This window comes from Meleagris gallopavo, chromosome 2, assembly GCF_000146605.3.
Source record: "Meleagris gallopavo isolate NT-WF06-2002-E0010 breed Aviagen turkey brand Nicholas breeding stock chromosome 2, Turkey_5.1, whole genome shotgun sequence".
Taxonomy (NCBI): domain Eukaryota; kingdom Metazoa; phylum Chordata; class Aves; order Galliformes; family Phasianidae; genus Meleagris; species Meleagris gallopavo.
The window spans coordinates 27,676,431-27,687,697 of NC_015012.2; positions in this window are offsets into that span (position 1 = coordinate 27,676,431).

The window sequence follows — 11,267 nt, forward strand, 5'->3', positions numbered from 1 at the left end:
GTACGTGGAGACAGGACGAGGGGAAACGGACATAAGCTGCAGCACAAGGAAAGTTTTGCACGAATGTGCGTAAGAACTTCTTCACGGTGAGGGTGACGGAGCACTGGAACAGGCTGCCCAGGGAGGTTGTGGAGTCTCCTTCTCTGGAGATATTCAAGTCTCGCCTGGATGCCTACCTGTGCAACCTGGTGTAGGGAATCTGCTTTGGCAGGGGGGTTGGTCTTGATGATCTCTAGAGGTCCCTTCCAACCCCTACAATTCTGTGATTCTGCTTTGATAATTGTTGGTGAATAGCATGTTAGGTTGAGTTAGAGTTTAAGGTTTACCAACCCTATCAGTTAAGTAAATGTGCAAACCTTTGCTGAAAACATGCAGTTGCATCTAGATCTTAGTTTCTCTGTGTGGGCAGGGAGAGAAGAATGATTCGTTATAGCTAGCAGTAGGCCATGAGCAATATGAACTATGCCAGAAAGACATAGTGAATAGAAAGGTCATTTCAACCCTCCAGAATGGTCTCAAACGTAACTATGAGTGATGGAGAAGACAAGGAGAATGCCAGGAAGCGGCCAGGCAAAAGTAATCCGATACAAGAAAAGCAGAATAACAACTTTTAAACAATTATGTCAAATTTGGGAAATTCTGAGACGCCTACCCAAAAATATAAGAACAGATTACTAATATAAAAATACTGTGATTAAATGTTAGAATAACATTTAATGTTTGGTAACTGTGATATTGCCATAATTTGAAACTGTTTAGCATGCTTTTTTTCTGTTTTGAACTGCTTTACAGCATATGCTATAAGAAGAAACTAAATAGGTTCATTGCTTTGCCAGATTTGCAGGATATGTTCATTGTTAATAACCTAGTCTTTGAAAAAATTATTCTGTGAAGAATTGTTCAAAATGGATACTCTTAACATATTCTTAAATATTCTGGTTGGTGTTATTGCATCACCAGCACAGAAAACTAGACACTAAATTCTTACAAAGATTTTCATCCTTTTTAGCCAATAGAACCTAAAGTATATGAAACAACATTGAAAGATGCACTTCTATTTTAGAATAGAATGTAAGTAATGAGCATCTTATCTTGAGTTGTGGACTCCTCACCATGTCAGACTGAACAAGACTGATATTAGTATGAATAGAGAAATGCACAGTAGGCATACCATTAAATACCATCATTCTCCCCATCCTCTTTGTTCACTCCAAGTCTCTTTTACCTTTCAATCTAATTACCAGGTTTCATCATGTTACTCCGTCCTCATCCTCTTTGTTTGCCACTCTTGTACTCTGTCATTCATAGGGTATTACTTGATACAGTCCCTACGATCACATTAGCTAAGACTGAGATTATACTGTTTTTTGCTTTTATAATGGTGCTAGCCTGACAGTTCTGCATTTGGCTTAGCTTAGAGTTGCAGGAAAAGATTGAGTTTTCTGGTCGTAGTTCTTTAAGACACTTGAAGCAACAGTAGAAACTTCGGTTTGATTATAGCCCCAAATTGGATGTACTGAATTCAGAAACAGAAGCATCTGTCTTGTCTAAAAGAAAGTTTTTTGTCTCTTCTGATCAAAATATCTGCCTAGATTCCTAGAAAGCCAGTTCTACTTAACTTCTACTTCTCATTTCCTATTTCTAACCTTTTTTTCCCTTTTGAACTGCCTCTTGTGTCAGAAGGAAAGTCTTTTCTAGTTCTGGTTCCCAAACCATGCATGTGATACAACTACAGAATTTGGAATTTCAAGTGAGTTCTATGAAGTGTGTAATGAGCATACTGTAGGAATTAGAAGTATTAATATGGTCAATTCTGGATGGATTTTTACAGGAAGTGAGAAAGCAAATTCCTAATACAAAATCAATGCCCTGTGAATTCCATTTATCTTCCAAAGTCTGAATCATATTAAAGCTTTTCAAAAATATTTGTGAAGTGCATTGCACAATCTGTTTTCCTAGTCTTGTCATAAAAAATACATTTTAGCTGTGGTGCTAAGGGTTTACAATAAGTAATGAATGAAAAAGAATGTGAAAGCAGAATGAAAAATTCTAGCCTAAATTACTAAATTAAGAACATTGTCCAATAAGGAGAATTTCATTTGGCAACCTTAGTAAAGGGAGGTACTTTGCCTTATTTGATGAATTCATTGAGAAGGAAAAAGCAATTAATACAGTACATCAAAACTTCAATTATGTTTAGATTCCATCTCGCGTAGTGTTCAGGCAACCAGACTAGAGAAAGAGTGAGCTGTGTCAGTTGATTCAGTTTCTTTCTATTATCTTTCTATTATTTTTCCTTATAATTTTTTCCAGGGAAGGTGCGTATTCCTTGTACAGCAAATGTACCCAAGAGGTTTGCTTGTCTTATGTTCTCACAATAACTATCTTCTCAAAAACATAACTAATAAAATAAAACAGGGGCCCAACTGACTGAAAAAGTATACTTGGAAAAGCAGATGTAAATATTCTGATGTAAATTTGAGTAGAGGTGTCAAGTATCTAAGTATTCTCCCTTATGCCCAGAATTGTCACGTTTCCTTTCATATCAGTAATTATGGTGTCAATAACTACCACCAAGCTTGTGGAAGACTTGAGATTTTTTTTATTGTTGTGGAAGACAGGATTAGTATTCAAAATGATTTTGAATTGGAGAAGTATTTTGAAATGAATAAACTCCTGTTAATAAGGCTTTGCATTTCAACAAAAGAATCGCAAGTCCATGCACAAAATGTAACTGATGACTGAGTGTGCTCCCATCTTGCAGAGGTTAATAGGCACTTCATAGGAAATCACAAGTGGAATGTAAGTCAACAAAGTGGTTCTATTGTAAACATTGAACCTCTGTCTTTGCTAAAGAAAAAGAAGAGCTGCATATGAGTAATAAAATAAAAATCTTATCCTGGTTGGCCACGCAGTATCTCAGCTGGAGTACTATGACCGTCTTTTTCACCCTTACTAGACAATATGTGTAACAACAGAAGTAACTAAAGAAGAAAACAATAAGAATATAGTGTTTAGAGGACATATACCTTCAAGAAAACAAAACAACAACTAAAATCCCAAAAAACTAAAATCAGTGTTGCTCTGAAGAGGGAACTAAGAGCAATGATAAGGAGGCATGTAACCAGACTTTAAACATGGAAAGAGTATTATGAGAAGGACAGCAATCAGTTATTCATTTGTTGCTGTTAGGTAGTTACTAAAATAATAATAATTTATAGCGAAGAAGATGCTAATAAGTAAAGTATAAAGACTGTAAAGAGTAAATCACAGAAGCTGTGGAATCTTCACTGAAGGAAGAGTGGAAGATTTGTGTTAAGCTGAATCTGAGGCGCTTGTCTGGTTTCATTACTGGGGAAAACGTAGATAATCATTTCAGGTCTTTTCTGCCCCCAACTTTAATGATTCTTTGCAATTTCACAGGAACCCCTAGACCTCTGCAGCATTGTTATGACTTGTTTTCTTCTTCCACCACGCCTCTGAAGTTTCCTTCAGATATTTGTGGTCTAGATGTCGATCTGATACAATTTAGCTATACCTTCTAAATACTGGTACATTTTATTGCGTATATCGTCTACAATCAGAAACTATCAAAATTGCAAACATTTTCTGCATTTCTGCATGAAAATTCATACTGACAGAAGAAAGCAAAATATGTAGATGAAACGTTTATCTCATATATGCTTATCTTTAAAGCAGTGTTTCAGTGAACTGCTTGCTGTACATCTGTTTAATTTAATCCTTGTGCAGAGTAGGAAGGGAGCGTATTCACCACAATCAGTTTTCAGGAGAGAGAAATGCAGTATATTTTGAACACTCGAAGCAATTTCTAGGCTATGTAGATAATCAATATTCCACGTTGTAAAAAGTTAAATATTTCTATTTTTCAGTCCCACAAAGAGTTGGAAGTTTTTATTTCTAGAGTGCAGTAAGTGTGTCGTGACTGCACCTCTTCCATTACCTGTTTACTGTTGTTCCAGGGATTTAAGAGAAGTTTTCCAATTTTCTAGAAGATTTTATGTTTACATTATAAGAAGACTTTGTTTGAGTATATTCATTAGAAAACTCACTCTTCCCTTGGAAAACATTTGATGTGGATCTTATTAGAATGAAACAGATTTTGCACAGTCTGCAGAGCTGAAAAACAAAAACAACGACAACAAAAACAACAAATTAAGATCAGTGTCGTTCATGTTGAAGCATATCTCAGACACAGAGGTAACTGTGTGGATCTTTGGTAGCATTGTCTGTTGTGGCATGCAAGGACCTAACTTTGATGCAATGGAAGAAACACAGCTTGGAGGAATGTATATGCCCGTGATCCCTCATTCATCCAAGTGAGAATACTGCTAAGTGAGGATGAGCTAAGATTGTTTCTCTAAAGCTGTGGCTCTGAAGGCAAAATGCATTATGTTTAATTACTTCCATCTCACCACAGAAATTAATACTGGTTTGTGAAAGTAAGACTATCCTAAGTTGTGAGGAGCCCACAGATTGATTAATTCTTTCAGAACTGTAGCCAGCAATGATCAAGCAAAGTGTTTGATCACCTGACTTTCACACAACTGCAGGTCAAAAAGCTTATTGCACATCAATATGGGAAAAAGAGTACATCGTTCAAGCTCCCCATTTCTCTGAAATGTGAAATAGTTTATACAAACATTAATCTTCAAAGCAGCTACTGCTATTCTTGGTGGAAACAATATATCACAGACAGAAATTCAGCTTTGGCTCTTAGCCCCTAATACAGCAAGCAACACTGCTGAAGTGATCTATACCAAGTGAAAAACTAGCAATGATATGTCCCTAGCATTACAATGCTTTGTTTTTAGTGTATGTATTATCCTGAATAATATTGTTAAAGACATAGTTTCCTGATAGTGTAGTTATTTTGTGAAAATCAGACTGAAATAAACAAACAACAGCAACAAAAAACACAAAACCAAGGGATTTTCTATCCCTCATAATGAAACAAAAGGCTTGAAAATATCACATTAGACATTTGTAAAACCCCAGAATAAGAAGTCCCCATTTATATCCCTTTAAATAGAAAATGTTGTGTTTTTTAAGCTAGTCTTACAATTTCTTGTGAATCTTCTCAAGACTTTTGAACTTTTGGCGATGAGCCTCCCCGCTGTTGAGTGGGCTAGCAAGAAAAGAATTATGCAGTTCCCTGATTTACAGTTAAATCTGTCAATGAGTTCCAAGATTTGCATTTGTTCTGTTCCATGAAATAGTTTGTCTCAGTAGAAATGCTCTAGCCTTCTAACAGTAAATCCTTTGCACTGAGAATGTGCTTCACTTATTTTATTTTCAGTGTTGTTGAGGTAGGTGCATTTTCCCAATATCTGAACACTATTGTGTATTTATTTATTTATTTATTGCCCTTGGTTTTTACAACTCAAAAGTTGGGCCATATTGCTGGCTTTTTATCATCCTTTTATGGTTTTTTTTTTTTCCTGTTAGAATTTGGTACTGTAAGTTATTCCTTCCCACCTCTTCTCCTCCTTATAAATAGCACTGCACACATTCTGAATTGTTTTACTGTACCTTACTATTCCATCACTTTATGTTGCTTTGTTTTCAGACTTCTTAATGAAATTGTATAAAGGCTGTAAAAATAATTGAGCACCTGAAGAAGTTAATACAATCGTAAAAATTGTGTAATGAACATTAGTTCACTGGAGCACATACTAATTTGACAGGGTATCTGTGGTATTTCCAGAACCCTCGCTGCTATGATAGTAAAGCCCTTGCAGAGGAAGAGAGTGAACTCTTTTTCTATGAAAGAAGTGGCTCCACAATTTCACCTGTGGTGTTTAATGATTAACAAAAATGCACTGGTAGATCTTCTGGCTAAATAGTGGAATGAGTACCAAGATGCCATATCTCAATCTTTAGTTTTTCTTTAGGCTATTTAATAGCGTTGGCATGTCATGTGCGTTCTTTGTATCTCAAATTATACCTGCTAAATGGGAAAAAACATTTATCCTTTTCTTTTTAAAAATGTCTGTCTTGTTTCTTTGATAGAGAACTTGAGAGACAGAAAATGTTACTAAGAGTACATCTGTGTAATGCCTTGCGCAGAATCCCAAGGTCTCTGTCACAGTAAATTTGAATATAACAGTGTCTTTTAATTCATTTATATTGCACCTGTGCTATAATGTATGCTCATTACTGATGTGTACTTACCCTCCATAAAGCTTATCATATATATACAATCTCTACAGGCCAGTCACACTTTATATGAGGTACACGTAAGGACATGGTTCCCATTGGTTGAACCATTCTAAATCCAAGCTGCTGTAGCTCTCCTTCACCTCTCCTGAAAAAATATTGCCCTCCCACTCTGCTCTTCAATACATAGCTGGTTTGAATGAAAGCCTATCACTCTAACTGCTGTTGGGTCAGCTGAATCAGAATACATAAATAAGCATGAAGTTATAGAACTCATAATGCCTATTGTCTCATATGTTTTATTTCATCCACTTTTAGGTGCATTCACACCAGTAAATTCTGGTTATTCTGGTCACATAAGTCTGATATTTATAACATAACATATCTTTTTGGGGGAAAAAATCATTTCAGCTTTTTGTGACTTCACTTTCTATTCGTTCTCAGTGGGAAATATTCCAGTAAATAATGACCCTTACACCTGTATTTCTTTGGAATCCAGCCTCCAGACTCTTTAAAACTCTTAACTGAAAAATGTTTTAAGCCATCTGTATCTACAGTAGCAGTACGAAACAGATAAAGATGAATTACTTTGATGTCTAAGCTTTATTGCAATTATAAAAAAAATTGTGTTAAAGCTTATGCTACTGTAGCTTGCAGCCTCATGTTATTGATCAGGAAGCTTTGAGCTAATTCCCTAAAGGCAGTTAGAATTTAGGACATTTTTCTTTGGTTCAAGAAATATAGAAATTTCTTTAAATAATTGCTATCCTATGAAATTAGGTAGAAATACTGAAGAATAATTTGGAGGCACAAGATGTTCTGTTTAAGAGATTTCCAATTAATTTGAAGTATATTCTTTGGTATAGTAGAAACAAGATATTCTAGAAGAAGAGGTCTTACATGTAAGAGATCTCTTTAGATACTTCCTGATATAATACTACTTTTACTACAAATTTTCCTTAGTAAGAAGAAATGTATACTATAGATGAATTATATATATATACATACATCATATATAAAAGATGAAAGAAAAAAGTCTCCATAGTGTTTATCCTTTTTGGAATATGATTCTTCCTTTCCCTGTCTTAATGCATTGTGAGAATACATCTGAGGAATATTTGAGAATGCTAAACTTAGAGCACCTTCTTTCTCTATATGACCCTATCAATCCAGCCACAGAAAGCATTCCCAAACATGCCCTTCCCCTTGTTCTTCTTCCCCTAACACACTAAGTGGATTTTCTTTTTTCTTTTTTTTCACATTATTTGCTGTTTATATAGTAACATTCATAAAAGGTTCAATTTTTCTTTTCTCCCTCCAAACACCTAAGATTGTGTAGATGTAGAGAATATATCCCTTGTTATCAACCGTAATTTATGTATGTGTTGAAAATAAAAATGAAAACCATTCCATTGTCTCTGGAGATTGCTCCTTCTGCTTGTGCATTTCCCTCACCTGCTGTGCTTTCTGTTTCAGTTCATTAGAAAAAAAGCATTCCTTAAAGTATTTTTCCTCAGCTGACTAACAAACCCCTGGAACAATTTAAACTACTCACTTCAGAGTATGAGCACTCAAGAGCTTAGATCTTATCAGCAGTCTGCCTATTGCACTTAGCTGTACCAACAAGATAAACTCAGCATGAAGAGCCCAAGCTGAGATAGACATGAACTTACCTGCCTGATAAACAAAGAGAAAGCCAGTGTCCTTCACACAAGTGTAAAGGGTCTCATTCCTGGGGGAGTTAGACAAGCACTGCTTGCTTCAGATTTATTTTAAAGAAATGTAGGCCAAATTCTGTCCCCTGGATACACCTTCATTATACAGTTATTTTTGTCTCTTGAGTCTGGTGGGGACAGAGAGGTGTAAAGGAGGACAGTATTTGGCCCAATTATTATGTGCCACTAATGAACGTTATTTTAAGATGCAAGATGAAACTTGTCTGGACAAGGCCCACATCTGAAAAAGAAGGGAGGGATGAAAGAGAGATAAAAGAGTGGAGGCAGAGTTGGCCTTGAGATGAAAATTATCGTATGTTCTGTCACTATCCCTGGTGAAACTGAGGGCATCCCAATCCACATTGATATGTGCTCAGCACATGATGAACCAAAAGGACTAGCTTTAATTGTATGAAGGTAAATAGGATGGTATGGAAGATTAATTCTAATCCTGGAGTTCTAGTTAAATTGGAACTTTTAAAAATGATATTTAGAGGATAATTGTATATTTCAAATGGGAGATAGGCTAGTTGATATTTTTATTTGCCTTCTAAAGGAAATAAACCTTATATAACTATAGTGATTGTCTGTCGGTCCCAAACCAATGTGTTCTGAAACACATGACTGATTTCAACTATGTCTGACAGAGGGGAGAGTGATGCCCAAATGTTCCTACCTAGTGGTTGTCAGGTTTTGTGAAAACTGGAAATTATGAATAGAGGAAAGTTTGGGCTTAAAGTTTGAGGCAATAGACACAGAATAATTTAATAGCTGGATCCATAAAGACATGGAGGCCTGAAACAGGGAACGTAACAATATTTCCATATTATTTCTGAGATAGGTGTCTGATGTGTTCACAACCTTAACTCTGAAGCTCCAAATTTTTGCTGTAACCTTACCCTGACCTTACTATTACATACTTATGACTTCAAAAACTGAAGATATGTTCTGTCCAAAGGCTGCATGTCATGTCGCATGGGGCTTGGGAAAACAACAATATGGAAGTTACTTGTAACTAAAAAACTCCACGTACAAGTCCAGCTTTTTTCTTATTTTTTTTAGTTTCTCATGTAGTGAGTTTTACTATTTTGACCTTGTGGATGGTAGTGTAGGAGATCACACCATGGGCAAAACCTTCTCCCCCGTGGTTCTTCTTTCCTGTGAGACCCACATTTCAGTTACTGCCAGATGCTTCCAGCTAGCAGAAATGCATTACAAAGCTGTCAGCACAGAGGACGCAGACCACTACAATGGATATTTTTCTTTGTACGCTACCAGAATTCAGAGAGCCAAGTGGGAGTTCGCAATTCTAACATTGTTTGAAAGGCTTGTAGCTCAAGCCGGGTTGTGCCAATGTTACACAAGAAGTTACAGAGATTCTCCTCTCCCCAAGCTGAGTCTTGTTGACAGTCCATGGGTAAAAAGGCAAGTTCAGCTGGGCCATTACCTTCCTGCCTGGCTGCCAGGAGCAGTGCTGCTGGTGGCTGACACAGCCCTCTGCCTGAGTACCAGGTGAAGCCTGTAGGCAATCACTGCCTGCTGCTCTGGGCAGGTGTAGGAAATTAAAGTGGGCCAGGGTTTGTGCACTGTCTAGATCTGCAGCACAAATGTAGTGAGTCTAGTGCTTTATGAAGAGGTCTGGAAGCTATTACAGGTATGATTTTTAAAAAAATATGTCTAGGTGTATGATATTTGCTGATTATTGGTCTAATGTGTATGTAATGTATTGTACATGTGGCATATTGCTTGAGTCACTTATCTAAAAATCGGTTAGAAAGCTATAGCACAAGGAGTAACCCCTTAAAACTTGTCTGGGCATGACTTCTGGGGGAAAAGATTGTGGTGGGTTTTGTCTGTGGTATTTTAATTATATATTATACACATACTATTACTATCTGAAAAGATTCTGCCCATATCTTGATTCTTCTCATTGGCCTGAGTGAACACTAACCCTACAACATATTGATATAAAAGATGGAGAGCTCTGTAGGCTGCCTTGAAGGTATTTCTCTGAGTCTTGATGTTAAGAGAGGGTGAAGAACTGGAGAAAATGGCAGTGTAAGCCACAATAAAGTAAAATAGCATTATCCTATGCTTGACATGCATCTGTTGCTAGTGATGTAAGTACATTTGTTTTCAGTCAGCCTTGCTGCTATAGTCACCTGGCTACAGAAGCAAAGGGCTTTCACAGAAGCAGGTGTTTGATAATTCTGAATATTGCATGAAAGACAGCAGCTGAATCTACCTCATACAGCCAATTGGAATGGCTGACCTACTACTGAGCTGATTGAATTTTAATGAGTTGAATTATCTCTGAGTTAAGCTGGATGCTATGCTTTTGGTCTGAATAACTTTGTTTATTGCATAGGTACAAAGTAGAAATAAACTGGAAAGGAAAATCTGGAAAACAGTTCAAATTGAATTAACTGCTGTGTATTAGCTGAGATTCAGTTTGCCTGAGCAAAATTTTAATGAAAGCACAAAAATGTAGCCAATGGGCCGTTTTCCCACTCAAAATCTTCCTGCTTAGGTTTAGGAAAAAAAGGCTCAGGAAGTATAATAACTTGAACGTACTTGTTCTGTATTTCTTTTTGTCTCTAATTCCTAATCAGAAGAGTACTGGGATAATGTCAGTAATACTAGCAGGAAGGCACACGGATAAAAGAGTTGGGTGCCAACTACAAAAATATTTTGAAAGGTGATCAAACTTACTTTATAGCCTAGGGATTAAAACAACATCAGCACTCCATTTTGTGACTGTTCTAGATAGGTAGAAGGGAGCTGGTCTGGCAGATAAGGATGTTGCTGGTAGAATAGGTAGGAAAGATGAGATAAATTAACCTTGCACAAAAAAAAACAAAGCCTGCATATTAAAATACATAGAGGAGTCTGACAGTGTATTGTCTTGAAGTACAGTGGCATATTGATTCTGATCTGTCACAGAGTGACCTATTAAAGGATGGGAAGGAAAGCAGGTGGCAGTTGCAGAGTGCTAATAACTTGTTTGGAAATCGTTGCAGTCACCATAACCAAGAAAGCCAGAGGAACAAAAAAAGCATTAGAGTGCTTTATATGCTGATATAAAAATATTTCCTATGCAAATAACAGCATAACGCAGGCAGTTCTTTACAGCGTGCTTCTGTAAGAACTTCACGCAGATATTTGTAGAACCTCCAAGTTGTCTGGATCCTTTTGTTTGCTTGGTTTATTTCTTTATTTAGTGAACACTTGAATGCATTCCTGTCCTTTGGTAATAGGTGCATCTGTGCCCATATAAATTTCTTAAGCGGGCAGCATCAGCAGATAAAGCTTTGTTCAGTATTTTAATCAGGATAGTCTTAAATTAAGATACTACTGCAGCTCTGATTTGCTGTA